The sequence below is a fragment of the Cryptomeria japonica genome, chromosome 3 (assembly GCF_030272615.1).
Source record: "Cryptomeria japonica chromosome 3, Sugi_1.0, whole genome shotgun sequence".
Classification (NCBI taxonomy): domain Eukaryota; kingdom Viridiplantae; phylum Streptophyta; class Pinopsida; order Cupressales; family Cupressaceae; genus Cryptomeria; species Cryptomeria japonica.
The window spans coordinates 253758055-253776076 of NC_081407.1; the positions used below are offsets into that span (position 1 = coordinate 253758055).

The window sequence follows — 18022 nt, forward strand, 5'->3', positions numbered from 1 at the left end:
GACCAAATTGATAATACTAATGTTCAAGATGTCTCTAATATAGATATGGAGATGGAGGATAGTGGGAGCGTCGAACCTCTTGTTGACCCTGATTACAAGCCAGTTGAAGAGGATGAGATATTGGTCTCTCTTCGAACCCATAGCAGCAAGAACCCCCCTAGATGGGCGGCAAGTAAATATAAATCAACCAACAAGATGGTTTCTCAAACTGAGCCTTATTCCAAAAAGAAGAAGTTGGTTTCTAAAGACTATGGTCCCAAGACCTTCGACCAGGAAATCAAATTGGACATTCCTCTTCATGTACCGAAGGAGAAGTAGGGTACTTTTCCTAAAGATGTGGATAGTGGCTTACAGAAGGAAAGTAATTTGTTGAATATGGTGATGGAGGCAAGTAGAAGCCAGGAGAACTACTGGAAGTGGGTGGGGAAGGAGATTGATAACTTAAAAGACAGGATTAAGGAGATAATTGATATCTTGAGAAGCTCATGATCATGACCCAGAAGCTTTCCCATGATGTAGTGGTTATGAAATGTAATCATGAGCAAATAATTGAGAAGGTTCAACATTCTATGGAGGAGATCAAGAATAACCTTAAGAATCTGGTAGACATAAGCAAGGAGGCAATGAGAAATTGTATGGAGGGGCTAGAAAAGATCAATGTCGTGGTGGCGGAGTACAGATCCAATCCTATTAAGAATGATTATCCTGGTGACAGTAACATAAAGAAAGAACTGGATGGTAAAGACTCTTCAATGGGTGGCAATAAAACTATAGGCCCCATTTCTAGGACCAGAAGCAGGAGCAACAATAAGCGTACCTCCAAGTTCATTATGGAGGACTTGGAGGAAATCAACAAGGTTACCATCTAGAAGAATAAGAAGTTGGTGCACTTACTTAATTGAATGTATGTCTCTACTTTGTTTTGTTTCCTATTGTTTGTTTTTGCTTTTGAGCTCAGTTTGGGGTGTTCCCCTATTTTGCTGTTAGTTTTTGTTTGGTTGGCTGATGGCCAATTTCTACAAAGCTCTTAGTTTTGGGTCAATGTAAAACCTATTTATCTTTATAAAAAATGATGGATTGTATGGGCCGAATTTGATAATCTAATGAAGGAGGTCATTCATGCCCTGGAAATAATTTATGCCTTTTAGGTTGTCCCAAAAGGGGATTTTTATAGATTTATCTTTTTGAGGAGGATGGGTTATCATTAGCAATGGAAATATATGTTCTCTTCCGTCGACGTGAGGAGAGTTAAGGTTTTGGTAATTGGTTGAAGTGCTCTACTTAGGAGTAGGATGTAGTGGAGAGGTAGCAACAAGGAAATAATTTTACAACACATACACCATTGGTTTAATAGGGGATAAGCACCTTCAAACAAATATTTTTTCATGGAAAATAAAAAATTATAAAAATATTACTGCTTGATTATACCTTAGGTGATTCAAGAGAGTAAAATAGTAATCACCAAAATGGGTGAACCTACCAGAACCTTCTAAGGTAAATTATTTGATGAGGCGATAGATCGAAACACCCCACAAAACTAATAAATCTTCTTAGCTAAAACCATTCTAGTGCATCTTGAGATATTCTCCATTCTCTAAGAACAATTTGATATACTCCTCATAGGCATGCTTCTATCTCTAACATTTAGCCTTTCCCCCCTCACGACTCATAACCATAACCTTCCCAATTAGCTCCTTAGAAACATCTATTTTAACATTCCCACTTGCACCTTATAATCATTATATTTTTTCATAAGCTATGAAGAAACATTATTATTTTTCCCTTTTATTAGCTTGAAGAATGGAGTAACCCCACCCCTTTCAAACATTTCCCTCACTTCAGTATTTTTCTCCCAAAAATCAATGGTGGGGGTTTTGAAACACAATTATTGGCCTCGCATTTTGGAGTCGCATACAAACCAGGAGAAAATGGTAGCCAACACTCTTTTTTTAGAAGTTAAGAAACCAAAAGAGCAAACAACACTTTTACCAATACTTCTAAATAATCCTTGATATTGATTAAGGAGTCTGCCATTAAAATAGTGAGCCTATATCTACCACATGAGAGTAAATAATCTAGCTTAATTATATCTTTGTTATCACTAATATTTCCCTTTTTTTCTTACTTAGTCAATCCAACTCAATCTCATGAGGAGATCTTCTATAATTTTTCCAAGCATAATAAAATAAATTAAAAAAAATTTCATGCAATTATCTGAGTAGGAGGTGATAAAGAGAGCACCCTGAAATGATGAGTAAATTAAACTTTTGATTATTGATATACATTAAATTATATCTTTCTCATGTGATATTTTGCCACATGTTGTCGATCGATATCAAGCTGATATTTTAGTTTAGGGAGCTTAACAACACAATGATTTGTCGTAATCAAGTAAATATAAGGAATACTTATAATTGCTAAAAAAAAAATGTATCTTTATACATTTATTTTAGTGTTTATGGCACAAGGCACAAAAATTTATTCAAAGCATGATTAATTATGAGATTTTGATAGTCTTCAAACAAAATATTCCTTATTTGGGAAGGCATATTCATATCAAACACCCAATAACTCCACTCATTAAACTACAACTCAAAATTAGCAAGACTATCTACTAGTTCATTTCCTTCTCTGAGCATGCGATAAATATTCCATTATGCCAATGAAGATAGGAAAACTATGTTTTCTTCAACTAATTTTATTTTATTTTCTAAGGGGATTGCAAAAATGACTTAAGGAGATCAACAATTAGCTTAAAGTCACCTTTAACAATTATTTTCTAAAATCCATGCACCACAACATGTTTTGTTACTCACCAGAAAGCTTAATCCTCTATTTAGTTATCTTTTTTGACCCCAACCTTTTTAGCGTAACCTTAAATCATTTGACCTTTATTGCTTATAATTTATAATAAACATGTTGGTGAAGAAAAGTCACAAGTTAATTAGTTTGTAGAAAATGTTAAATAAAAATAAATAATTCAATGAAATTTTTTTATCATAAACTAGATTTGATATTTTTGTATAAAAATAGATTGATGTAAAATATTGCCTTCTTCAACATGTAACATTGATGATATTGGGTTTACCTTGGAGAAAATGTGTGGTTTCCTAAATGTTGTAAACTCATTATTAACATTCATGATCAAAGAGAAGTTGAGATGGTCTTGTTGGGTTTGAAATTTTGTTTTCATACTTCTAGATAGATTTATTTAAGTCAGTACACTCGAAAGCTATTCTCGAGAGTAGAAAATATTATCATGAATAAGAAGAAAACTTTTGAGATTAGATAAACTCATATTCATTTAGGATTCAACAAAACCTAAGAACGTATATTTCCTATATATGACCATACATAAGATTTTTGTGATAGTTAAAGATATACACATGATAAAAATTTGCAACAATACCATTGGTTTTCTTCCCAAGCTTTTACTCAACTAAAACATTTGTACTACACCAACCTCCATTAAACTTATGTACACATATAAAATACAATACTCTTATGGTGTATTACCCTTATGGCTCTTTTTAGTTATTTCCTTTGTTATGAAAATGAAGCATTTTAAGCGCATGAGATCATTTTTCTATTTGATGAGGTGTAAATGGTGCACAATAACAATTTGGGAGTTACTTTGACACCTAAAATGCAACGGCAACTAAAAAGAAACGAATAATCGATGTGGGGATCTTTACATAAACGATAGAATTAATGGAACTGTTGATCTAACAGAATGATCTGGCATTTTGGAAAATAAAAGTATTTGCTGGTTCGAATTGGTCAAATAGCGAAAAATGTTAAGAATTTGTTGGTTAGAACTAATCAAAGGGCAAAAAAGATTATTTTTTCGCTTTTTCTTATGATCACAATGACTTGGAGAAACTGCAAATTTGATGCAGTATCTAAAGAAGAGAAAACGACAAACCATTTGTATTAGGTAGATTACGGCCTATCAAGCGGAACTAATTTATCAGAATAGATATATAGTGTAACAAATTTAAGTTTCCATTAGTTTGGTTTCCTGCAATCTTTCCGAATCTCTCCGTCCGTCCCAGTAAGAGGCTTTATGCTTCCCCATGTTCACCATAGAAACTTGAAAATCAGTTAAAAAGACAGTTTGATCATTGCTGTAGAGAGCAACCTGATCTTGAGTAAACGTAGCATCCCTACCGTTAAGTAGTGCCTGATCTGAGTGTAGAAGGCCCTTCGATGCCACTAGATCTTTGAAGTAGTTATTGTCAAATACATTTGGGTTAACAATGTCGAAAGGAGAAAGGTTGCTGCTGCCAACGCCATCGTCTCGAGGGCACGTTGCCTGAAGAGATTGGGCAAAAACAGGGTCGATGTTCGATTCCTAGTAGATGCGATTTCTAAATGTGAAGCATTGTGCTTGACCGATTGTATGAGCACCTAATCAAACGGAAAGAAATTTGGAACGTCAAGTAACTTAATTGCTTGTAATATATGTTTCAGAGAAGCACTGGAAAGCAGATATACCTGAAAGGGCAATGAGGTCCTTGACAGACAATCCTTGTTTTTGAAACGCAATTTGGAGCCCGGAAAACTCCAAGAATGGACTTGGGATGTCTTCGTTCGCGGCTGTTTTGTTTGGGACCCTCGAATCCCTCCTTCCCAGCATTACTTCCCACGATGGACCTCCCAGCTGACAATTTTATTTACAACGAATCCTTTCAGCCATTATTAGGGTAAACATGGATCTTTAAGCAAGGGGAGAAATATTTACCTGGACAACTGAATCACGAGCAGCTATAGCTAAAATGTCTGCACAGGAAACCACTTCTCTGCAAACATTCTCAAGCTGGGTCTTGATATTATCTATCACATCAAAGCCTCTTAATGAATTTTGATTTGGTCTAGTGCCGTTTAAACTTTCAAAATTTGGATTGTCATCTAGCAGTACAGAGGGATCGCAGCCCTGCAATGATAATCAATTAAAAAGCCAACAAGCATAGTTTGCATAGATTTATTTTTTAATAAATGAGAAACTAAAAATGAAACGAAAAGAATGAAAGATAGTTTCAAATTCCTACATTGACGAAACAGTCGTGGAAGTGAAGGCGCAATAACGACGCAGCCATTCGCTTGTCTTTGTTTACGGCTTGCTGTACTATGTTATTCACAATAGATAGTGCTTGCGGGCATGAGTTGGCGTAAAAGGTTGGAGAGAGCTGCCCATAAACCGTGACACACAAGAGAAAAGTAGTGCATGCAAAGCTTCTTGTCAGCATTGTAAGAGAAGCCATTTTCGCTCAAATATCCTTTTGCTTGCACAAGAGTTTGATTAAGAATGTCAATGGCTTGAATAGTATACACTTATTAGATATTTTGTTGGGAGGGCCCCCCTTGAAAGCATGCTCCAGGATTGGGTTGCCAAGGCATGGGCCCCTCATGGGATCTATCTTACTAGTGTCCCATGATCTTTCTATATCCAAGGATAAGAAACTTTAGGTCCGAGTTTGGGTAGAATTTTTAGGTCTTCCGCTACCATGTTGGTATTTTTTAATTTTCTATTTCTACTTCCATAAGGAAAGTTGTTTATGCCAAATCGGACCAATTCTATCATGCTCCCCCTCTGAGGTGGGTTTTTGTTGAGGTGGATTTATCTTGAGATTTAAGGGAGTCAGATTGGAGGCCTTCACCATTCTTAACAACTTCTCAATCTAAATCTACCTAACACCTATTTCTACTACCAATTGGTGGCTCATAAGATTAAGGACTGTCCACTGGCAGATCCCAAAGTTAATTTCCACCAAATGTTGTTGAGTCCTCTTGACATGTTCTTGAGGTGGTAAAGAATGAAAAAAATTGAGAACTTTTGTTCTGAAGGTCAATTTCTCTTCGAGTAATAGACCTCTTGATGTTCTTCTTTGTCAAGGTGCAATGTTACCATAATTTTGTTTTTCCTAAGCCTCCATAGCTTTGTGACTATGACTAGAAGTGGATTGGACATAGTGAAATTTTTTATTTTTTGGGCATCCCCTTTTCTTTTTAGGATTCTTCAATTGACCTTTAGAATGTCATTCTAGCTAGAATGGAGAAGAAGCTTTCCTATTGGATTACCAAACTGATTTTTTTGGCTATAAAATTCTAGGTTTTCTCAAAGATTTTAGTGACCACCCATGTTTATTACTCCTCTTGTTGGGCACCTTGAAATGATTCTTATCTCCATTTGGAGGTCCATTTCTTCATGATTTCCACCAATCTTTTTCTAAGGATCACAAAGTTTTTCACCTCATTGCTTGGGATTTTTTCTATCTCTTTCAAGATTTTCATGGGCATGGTCTCCTTTCTTCTAGGAGTTAGGGTTTAACCCTTGGTGGTAAATGGGTTGTTCATGCCATTTCTAGCAATAATACCTAGAAGGTCCTTCTCAAGCATTGTGTTTATTCAGTTTTTCCCCAACACCCTCCTACTTGGAAGGGGACTGGCATTCAAACCCTTATTGTCATGCTAGATACCTTTCAATTCCCCTTTGCACTCTTGCTAAGGTTTCATTGGAGGTGACTCACCATCCAGAGCTACTTAATCATTGGGTCAATTCACTTTTCACTCTTACTAGGGTTTCATTGGATGATCCCCAACCATTTTCCACTATTCTAGTGGTAGGGTTGGTTTCATTCAACGATGCTCTATTTCTCCACCTTGTAGGGAATGTATCCTAGCCTTCGGGTGGGGAAGGGGTGACCCTTGGAGACAACGATGCTTGGCATTTTGGTAGTAGTTGTGGTGAATCTTCTAAGTGGCTCCCGTGGTTAGATTTGGCCATTTCTACTAAAAAGGTAGAAGATAAAGAGGAAAGTGAGGTGATTATTGATGAGGGGTGGTTTGTACTTGACATCAGCCTAAACCCTATTGATATATGCGAAAAATAAATGATCATGACCCCCCTCCAACTCCTTCTCGTTGTGCACTGTCTACATTGTTGTAGTTTCTATTTAATTGTGGTATGGGCCCTTTGTTAGTTTGTTTATGCCTACTTATTTTGAGGCTATACCCTGCTAGACTTTGATTTTCAAGTGTGGCTTGTGACATTGAGGGGTGACCTTGTGTCCCTCTATCCTTTTCTTGTGGGTATATGTATTATATATTCTAATGTATATATTATGTTACCCGTATTCATCAAAAAACTTGACTAGTTAGAATTTGCAAGTGGTTAATTTATGTTTACTCCAATGGTTTACCAAAACGTGCATGATTTCAAAAGGTTTGTGGACATACACAAAATTATAAATAATAGGTAAGTTTCATCCAATGTTTCAATTTCCACTACTGTAATTGACATTAATACAAAATGTAGGATCATGCAAGGGGCATGAAAGAATATTGATTACTAATTATTAAAAATGGAAATGCATGTGTGTTACATATAAATTCTTTGGGATTATGTGCACCATTATGACTTGGTTATCTAGCTTAAGATATAAGTTAGTGTAGATGGTTGTATTATAAAATTACCTTTTTATGATTCCCTATTGAGTCATTAATTCCTAGTTCATTTTGTGTCATTAACTTATCACTTTAGATGAATTAAAAGAAGCTATTTTCATTATTATTAAATCACATTAGTTTTCCTTGTTGGACCATCATTGCATGATATAAGAACTATATTTATTTATACACTCATGTTCATAATTATAAAGTATCTGTAAGATAGGTGCTAAAAGATTAAGTGTTGCCAGGGTGTCGAGAGGAAATCATGCACGTTGATTTGGAAGGAATTGCAGAGAAAAGACTTATCAAAATTATTTATGATATTTTAATAATTTATTTTTTAATAGATAATTGAAGTTTAAGATTTATTTTAATACGTCCACCTCTCCTTAATTGGCCTAAAATATTACTGTTTTTTAAAGATAAGGACTTAAAACACCTTAGAGAAAATAGCTAATAGTAGGCCAGATATCCAAGAAATTCAAACTTGTTTTATATGCTATGGCAATGTAAAGATCATTATCTTTACCTATCAAAAGTAACCATTTTGCAGATGGTTACATTTATTTTATTGATTATACTTGGGAATCCAACAACCATGTGTGCCAAATGGTAGTCCATAAGGAAACTTTACATGACCAACCTCTATAAATGTAGATCCATCCAAAATTACTGCAAACCCTCCACCATGCTTATCACTCACTAATGATATTATTACACCTACAAAATAACATAATAGAACATAACATGAATTATAATTCTTACTTGATAAATTAATTATCCGTAACTATTATATCTATAAATTTAGTACTAATTTCCTTACTATCATCTTTTGTTTTAGCTTTAGGTTGAGCTACAAAGAGAGGTTCTGATGGAATGCTTCGTTCGATATGCCAACTTTTTGTTACTTGCTTTTCCAAATCAATCTAGACCATTAGTGAACAAATTATCAATTTTTAAAAATACATGGCATTAATTTGTAAAGGAAAAAAACTAAAGCTAAACTAATAAGTGTGAGAAATTAGAGGATAAAATCATTATTGAACTAAAGAACTAATATATTAACTAAAATTTCCTTTATAAGAGAATTGGGATCATTGCAAGGGCATCTTATTGTACAACCATATATATAACTATACATCTTCTCAATGTATTTGTGATTTATGGTGCATGCGTCTATTAAACTATCGTGTTTCTCTAGAGGCATCACAACATCTAGTTGTCATGTTGTAGTTCCATCTAGGGGTATAGTGAAGCATCCTATTCTGCTCACAAAAACCAATATCTCTCAAGCTCCTATATTATCTCACTAATTATGTAAATGAAAGAAATTCCATTTTGATTAATATTGTAAATAAATTAATACAGTTTTTTTCACTATGATTATGCTGACTTACTATATTAATTAGAGAATATTGTTTTGAAATGAATTTAGTTTTGTTGGTATGAATTATATGCTAAAATAACATATGGTAAAAATCTATTACTTAGAATTTACAATAACCTCTTCACCGGAGGATGATCTCAACTCTTGTAGTTTCAATATATCTATGATGGAGGGATCAACCTTATATTCACAATAATCAACTATTATTGACATTTTCTTGCCAAGCTCTTGTGTTTCTTCATAAGCATTGATCAAGTGCAATGCCATAAACATTGGCACTTCAACATAAGTAACCTGTCATAATCATTTTGTTAGGTAAGAACATTAGTATTTTTATCCACCATTGAAGAAAACATGTAATGCCACTTACCATCTCTCTAGTAAGTCTTGAAACTACATGCATGAATGCCTTGGTCTTTGGCTACCATTTGAAAACCTTCCCTCTGAAGGTACAATCTAATAAATATCTCAAAGGCATTTTTGGAATAATCATGTTAGTTCTTTGTCACTGCAAAAGAATGCACCCAACCTGGAGCATGACCGCCTCTGCAATCTATCTGATTATTTTTTTCAAAAATAGTTATATTATTATTTTTTTAGTAAATAAAATTGAAATGAAAATACATACAAGAATAGCAACTCAAAAGTGGAATTGCAATAGGAAGAACTCAGATCAAAGACAAAGCATAACAGAAAAATTATGACCTACCGACACAAGACTATTATAATGAGCAACAACAATACTGATATGAAAGTTCCACTTTAGCATAGTAGAAAAACCATTAAAGACTCTTCAAAAACCAGTTTAAATATGACAGATCTAGAGAGCAACAAAATCTTGTTTTGAGGATATAATTGATAAAATAGAAAAAAAAATTATAATCTAAACTTAAATAATATTGGAATTGTCTTGCATAATAAATGAATATCTTTATCATGAAACTAAAAAGAACAGATTCTTATTTTTTAAGATATATATTTTTATTTCTTTATGTGCTTGGTTAAACAATTCTTTCAACCCAACCAAGCCCAATCAACACATTTCTAGCTTAATGAAATCACAGAAGGTTAGCATATGACTTGCGAGCTATCACCCCAGATAATTTGCAAAATGGTTAGCATATGACTTGCGATCTATCACCCCAGATAATTGGCAAAAATTACAAAGCAATATTTTTACAAAATAAGATCATACCCTTCCAATTAGAGTTCTTTCATTAGTTCCAGCAAGCATACGTACAACATTGTAGCCAGGGTTGATAAGATTTGGAAGGATTGTGACGAGTTCGCTCCCAAATATCATAGGGTGTGTAGACTAGTTGGGATTCATTCCCTGCCAAGCATAAAACAAGCTGATGTATTAGAAACAGGGCTTTTGTTGAATATTTATTAATTCCTTCTACTTATACAGTGTTCTGCATTTATTTTTATAATTTTATTTTTTGATTTAGCTATTTTCTCTTCGACAGTCCATAAATATTAACTACTCAATGTTATTGTATTTCAACTCAGTTGAGATATATAGTTGTTTTCATATGTAGCAATAATATAAAATCTTCTTTCTTCTCTATATGAATGCATTATTCCTTAGTATAATATTATTGATATTTTAAATCATTAGTCTTTCAACTATTTTCTTTCAAATTATGATAACCGTATTCAATATTACAATTGAGCTATGAAATTACATAGTCCCACACTATCAGTGTAGTTGAATCTCCCGATGGTTACCAATGTGTTAAGGTCTATTTGGATAGATCCCCTCATAGTGTCTGTCAGGCACATAACTCATCCATCACCTAGGCTATCAAAGACATAATATATTTGGTCAGACATAGAAAGAAAAATGATTACTTTTATGGTCTAAAATGTTGGTGAGAAAAGGTAAACAACCTAACGACTGATATGTTAGCATTTTCCATGATTGAGGTACCAAAAATCATTCTTGCCAAGAACCCAATGCATGATAAAAAAAATAGATGTCTTTGGAGATTTTGTAAATCCACAATTGACAAATTATGATCTATGTGCATTTCTTGTACACAAAGGATAATGTACGACTCTAGACTGTAAAATATCATGTAGAATGAAATTGCCGAAGGGAATATAATTCTAGGAAATAAATTTACCCATCAAAAAGGTGATTGACATTGTAGTCACCTATATGAAATACTCTTGGCCCATTTCATAGGTACGTACCATTCTATATACAATCCATGCAAAATCCCAATAGAGAGGAGTAAGTTATATTTTAACAAACTTTTAATTTTACCCTCTTCGGCAACAAAATGCTATTATTTTCACAGGTCAGCCGGCTAAGATATTTTGGAACAATTTCTAAAAGTAAAAATAAATACTTTCACTAGGTACCATATCGTGTGAAAGCTATTAATTATTTTCATTGCTAGATAATGTTAGGGCCACAAGGGGCAGAATAGAAAAATATATTTAATTGTATATCAAAAAAGTACATACAGAATAAGTGTTTACATCTTCGTTTTACACACAACAAATTTGTAAAACAATCCGAACTTAAGTTAACTCAGAATATTAACATATTAATAGAAAATAGAAGAAAATGCAAGGAGAGTTCAAAACCCTTTTTTTAATTATGCTTTTCTAGACAGCTCAACATCGATGCAGCAAGCAAAATTGATAAGTCTCACATTTTGTGCATGCTTGGTAATTCGTAAGACAAACAAGTTTCCACAAACCATGATAACATACTAACCAACCAGTTTGGAATATTTCCATCGACTTTTCCACGCCACATGATATTTCCCAGCGCTTGCGCTTTCCATCGCTTTTTAATCGGCAAAAGAGCGCTTACTCAAAGTAAATTTCAATCTAGGGATTCTAGATCTGGCACAAATATTTGTTAAATATTTTAAACTTTGAATACTAAAGACATGGGAATCTATGAAAGCCATTAGAGAAAATTTGTGCACCCTAAAGAAACCACAGATTATAATGCGTTTTAACGGATGACGAATATAATTTATATGAGAGAGAATGGTCAACTCAAGTCAAATTATAAGGTTGCTTATTATGATATCTTATCTGATTCATTCAAAGTTTGTTGTCCTTCGTATCAAATGAGTCGAAGGAGAAAGAACGTTTAGTGGGATTAATGTTGGAATTTGATGGAGGACAATGTATACTGGATATAATGCATTATTTAGTCTTGTATCACTGCGGGATCGGTGGCCCACAACTGAAGCCGCCATACTGGACGACCTAAGATAATAAATAAAATAGGTATAGTGAGTGGACGAACAAGTTTCTCTTTAAAGACTACATTGGGCTCTGTAGAGAAAACTGCAGATTAGGTGATGCATCTTAATAGAAGAAAGGAAGAATATGGATCATCAAGAGTAAAGTTAATTGATAAGATTGTTGATTGTGATATTTCAGCTGCATCCAATATAATTGTAGGTTATTCATTTAAAGCTTGTTGTCCTTAGTATCCATTGAGTCGAAGGAGAAAGAATGTGGAGTGGAATTTATCTTTCGAAGACTCAAGGGATAGGTCAACCAAGTTTGTAGGGGATGAGTTTGAAGCTTGGATGGGATGGTTCAAATTAAACTAACGGACTAAAGTTGTGGAAGAAGTAGTTCCGGGGGTAGGTAATGTGGGATTGGCATGCTGCAAAAGAATGTGAAGATAGACAATCCTAGGCTTGGAGTTAAACGCAGGAGCAAGGCATAGATTATATTGAAATAAATAAAGCATCAACCCCTAGTGGAGGGGGTCTATCCAAAGAGGTAGAATTTAGAAAGGGAAATTGAGCTTGGTCTTGTAACGAAAATGATAAGAATTGAATTCAAATTGAACTCAGGGACTAAAGTTGCAAAAGAAGTAGTACCGGGGGTAGGTAATGTGGGATTGGCATGCTGCAAAAGAATGTGAAGATAGACAATCCTGGGCTTGGAGTTAAACGCAGAGCAAGGAATAGATTATATTGAAATAAATAAAGCATCAACCCCTGGTGGAGGGGTCTATCCAAAGAGGTAGAATTTAGAAAGAGAAATTGAGCTTCGTCTTGTAACAAAAATGATAAGAATAGAATTCCCACCTTTGAAGAGTAACGTAGCTCATTAACACCTCTACAACCCTTGGCCAAGTATCATAAGGTCTTTGTAGTCATTTTGGAATTGATTAACATTTTCTCCTTCTTTCACAAAATTCCGTATAGCTGAATTTTCTGTAATGTTTCCAATATATTAAATTTGGAGAGGCCCAAACCTTTACATATCCTTCATGTAATGTTAACCACATAACATTATATATATATATGTGTGTGTGTGTGTGTGTGTGTTTTACAATTTATACAATCTATGTCATGTACAAGATTCTTACATCTAACAATTATTTATCTTCCAAAAATGTGTGGTAACCTATAATATAGTCAATTTTAGTCTATGTGAATGAGCCTATGATGAATAATTTTTATGCAACAATTATGTAACATGTGAATGGCTATAGGTTTGCAACTAATCTTAGTCTCAATTGATTGATTATGAGGGAGTTTATTTTTGTTGTAGGCACTCCTTCACTATTGGGCTTTTGGCCTTAGGTTTTTCTTATAGTTTAAATGACTTATGTTCTTCAAATTTATAGAAAAATGTTCTTCCAAGAACTATAATTTTATTATGTTTCTTAAAAAGTTTCTAGTTGATACACGAGACACAAATCCACTCTCATCCATTCAAAACACTTGTCCACTTAGGCCTACCAGGACTCCTTATAGTCCTCGAACTAATATTATTGAAGATCAATATCCCATTTCTATTGTTCGTATTTTAATTGATTGAAATAAATTTTCCTCTATGAAACCTAGAATTAAATTAATTGATTCACTGGGTGAGATCACTTTGACATTGGGTGAATCTCTTCACACATTAAAAAAACTAGGATGAACTAAAAAGACACATGTGCAAAGATTGAATAAATGAAGATGTATGTGAGAAGTAAATACCCTAGGCAATTCAATGACCATAAGAAAATAATAAAGAGAACCAAACCATCAAAAGTAAGATATATTCTCTTTTGATACCCACAATGAGTAAAGCCTCCAAAATAATGTAATAATTTTGATAAATAATAGCTAAATTTATACAATTTATTTAAAAAAATATTGATGAATATTTATCATAACATATGGTTAAATGATTATGTAGTAAAAATAATATGACTATTGTAGTAAGTAATTGCTCAATTTTAAAATGTGATATTATTTTTGTCCTTAACCTCTTTGGTAACATGAAATTAGGTAGGAATGTATGTACGTAATGGTTTAGTGTGAGTGTAGAGAATCAATAAGGAATGGAAGCAAGATAACAAATCGGGCTACTAAAAGTAGCAATAAAATTCTAATATTATAATCCATATTGAGAATATAAATTGATTCAAATGTGGTTTTTAAATATAAATTGATCCAAATGAAAATCCAATTGAAAGAAAATACTATAATATTCCTTAACAATATGAATCTCAACCTAAACTTATAATGTAAAAATAGACTAATTATAAAGAACTGGGATATATAATCATGTAGAAAGATAGATTGGTCCAAAACATTACTTTGTTCATTACATGAAATGGACTATATGAGGGTGATCTTGAGTAATGTGGATAGTTTTTCTTAAATATGGAAAACTCATTAATGAAGCTTATGATAAAAATAATCCTTTGTTTGGTATAAATATTGGTTCTTACATGACGAGGGATTCATCAAAATTGATGCTAAGAAGATATAATTCTAGATCATGAAAAATATGGCTAGAGAGTGAAGGATAGCGAGCCAATTTTTGAGAGTGGATGTAACCTTATTCTCTTTGGATGCAACAAGAACTTGAATGGTATAAGACCCCTTTCTCACCTCATCATCAAAGACCATGAATAAATCTTTTGTCATAATCAAAGATGTTAAACACGATAATAAGATGCAATAATTTAAGGTGTTCCACAATATTAAATTAACATAATACACAAAATTCACATAATTAAGCATTAATAAATTTCACTTGCTCAAAAATATTGTTGAGGATATGTTTATAAATTATAACATAATTTCTACATACATAAGCCCAAAGATTAGACAATACACAAGCAAAACTATTTACTTTATACGAGGCTATAAGGTTGAATAAAAAGAGTACAAATTTAAGACAACATTGATAGGTACTCTCATTATATGATCTCCACTTGAGCACACCATGGGTGAGAAAATCATTAGAATGCTTTACAACTGAACCTCAAATCTTTGTACTTCTAAAGAATACCTAGTCCTACATAGGGATACGTAGCAATTAAAAACTAGAAGGTGTGATGGAAACTGATGTAGCATGATATATTTATATTCTAGATGCTAATGTAAGATATAAAAATATAAAATAGAATATGAGATGTAAATATACAATTATCAAGCATATAGTTAAAGAACAAATGAGCTTTGGCCAAATAAACTTTTTTGTTATTACCTTTCTCTAATACTCCATGTATGGTAGCTGGCAAACCTCATATAACATAAAAATTAAATACACAAGAATCTTAGCATGCATAGCTACTTGATGATTATGAATAACATAAATATTCATTCAGGCATTTTATTCTTGTAGGAAAAGATAGGGATTTACCATGAAGCTATATTTTTTAAGAAGACGACACTAGGAGATAGCCAACCACCATAGAATGCTAAGAAAGAGATGCAAAAGGAAATGAATGATTGATTGATATGATACAAAGCATACAACAAGTACAACGTGCTTAGGCTAGAAAATAGAGAGCGCGAAAAGAGACGTCTTCCAATCATATGCAAGAGTAGGTTGACAACTATTAATAACTACCCTGATGCAAATAATGATGCACTTAGGAAATATGCAATTACAACCAATAGAATAGTCTTTTACTCAAGTTAATCTATAATAATTGTAAACAGAATAAACAATTTACTTGACAATTCCAAAAATAAATAAAACACAAGAAATTTAAAAAAAAAACTTGTCACAACTATTTTCAGTAAATAATTATAATTAATAACAATTTGATTCGACCATAAGGAAGATTACAAAGAAAACCTAATTCATTGTACCAACATGTAAATACCTAATTATTAACATCATTAGAGCGCCGCATTTAATGAGTGAATAAGTTTTTCAAACATAATGAATTTATTATTTATTTATGTTTAAAATATAAAGACGGATATGAAATAGCTCAGGTATTTCCACTTTCAAAATAGAACCTGGACCAGAACAATTTGTCCGAGTCACTAAACATCAATTGATTCTTCTGCAGTTCGTTCGAATCTCTCCTTGCGTTCCAGTAAGTGGTTTGGTGTTTCCCATCCTCACCATTGCCGCCGCAAAATCAGTGAAAAATGCTTGCTGATCGGTGCTGTATGTTGTCACCTGAGCATTTGCAGAACCTCCGTTAAATAATTCCTGATCGGAGTGGAAAAGGCCTTTCCCAGATCTCAAATTTTTGTAATAAGTGTTGTCAAAACCATTAGCAGTCAAAGAGTCCAGGGGTGCGAGGTTGAAGTCACCAGCACCACTGTTGAAGGGACAATTTTCCTGCAAAGAAGCTGCAAATTCGTTGTCTATGTTGGATTCATTGTAGATCCGACTTCTAAAGAATTGACAACTGGCTTGACCAATCGTATGAGCTCCTACAGGTACACATTAAGCTTAGATAAGATTCTTCAATTAAGTAATCGGTACGGCTTTCTTGTCAAGGAAAATAGACGGTAGTTAAGTCGCTTACCTGAAAGAACAACCATATCCTCCGCAGAAAGTCCTTGGGCTTGGAATGCTGAGATGAGAGAAGTAAGGCTCGAAAAGGGCCCTGGAAGGTTGTTGTTTGCATCATTCAGACTAGCAGTCGTCGAATCTCGCCTTCCAAGCATTACAGTCCAGCTTGGACCTCCCAACTAGTAATTACAAACACAAATTTAGAATGTCTATATGTAAGTAAATAGGGAACGACTTATAGGTAAAACTCCCGAATAATAATTACTTGGACAACCGAGTCGCGAGTGGCTACTGCCAAAATATCAGCACAGGATACAACTCCAGTGCAAACATTCTCAATTTGGGTCTTGATAATATCTATCACCTCGAATCCCCTGAGTGAATTGGCATTGGCTCCAGAACTTTTCTCTCCTGTGAATGTCGGGGTGTCGTCCAGGAGAACAGATCCATCGCAACCCTGAAAGCCGCATCCAAACTCAAAACGAACACCATGTTAACATAATCGCATTGCACAAGAGAAGTGATAAAAGGAAATGAGGAAAGAAGAGTCGAGACAAATGTATTACGTTAACAAAACAGTCGTGAAATTGAAGGCGTAGAAGAGAAGCTCCCATTCTGGGTTCTTGATCCAGCGTTTCCTTTATTGCGGATTTGACTATAGGCAATGCCTGCGGACACGTCTCGTCATAAAAGTTTGGAGCAAGGTGAGCATACACCGCGCTCCACCACAACATTGAGGCGATAAAGAATAGTGATGCCCAACTCTTGTTATCTTTCCACGTCGAGCAGGCCATGGCAGCTTTGACTGTCGAATGAAGGCGTGATTGCAATACTGACTTAGAGAGTTGTATAAGGGAGGAAAGTCAATACGAGGTGTTATATACCGCAATGTGACTGCTATATCATTGTGAAACGAACGCATTCATTAGGCTTCGACGAATGTTCCGCGTTTTGCAGGCGGTGAATGTTCATTCTGTTTCGCAACTGATTCCGTGTATGCTACTACTATTCATAGCTTTAACAAGTTTGTGGAATTTGCCATATGTACCTATATTCGTGGAGGCCCTTGTTCCAACTCTACATATACGTTGTTTTTTAATGAACGGATGGTTGTTTTTGAAGTCCTTGTTCAGGAAAGCAGATTTTAATCTTCAGTCTTCAGACCCGTAGCCAGTGATCCTCCCTAGGAAAAACAGAAAAAAGAATGCTGGGAAGGTGGCAAGAGTATTGCTGGAAGGAAGACTATCTCGGGTTCCTATACTAAGACCATGAGTCGGAGTGAGGACCAGGGTACCTCCAGATTCATTATGGAGAATCTAGAGAAAATCAACAAAAATATTATTTAGAAGAACACTGAACCGGTGCACTCTCTGAATTGAGTGTGTTTTCCTATTTTTGGGGGCTTTTCGTGTTGTTTTTGACTTTGGG

General features: G+C 34.1%; 1 pseudogene; it reads right to left on the minus strand.

Moving 5' to 3' along the window:
* Positions 1-4008: 4008 nt before the first annotated feature.
* LOC131045684 (uncharacterized) lies at positions 4009-17388 on the minus strand (annotated as a pseudogene).
* Between the last annotated feature and the right edge of the window lie 634 nt (positions 17389-18022).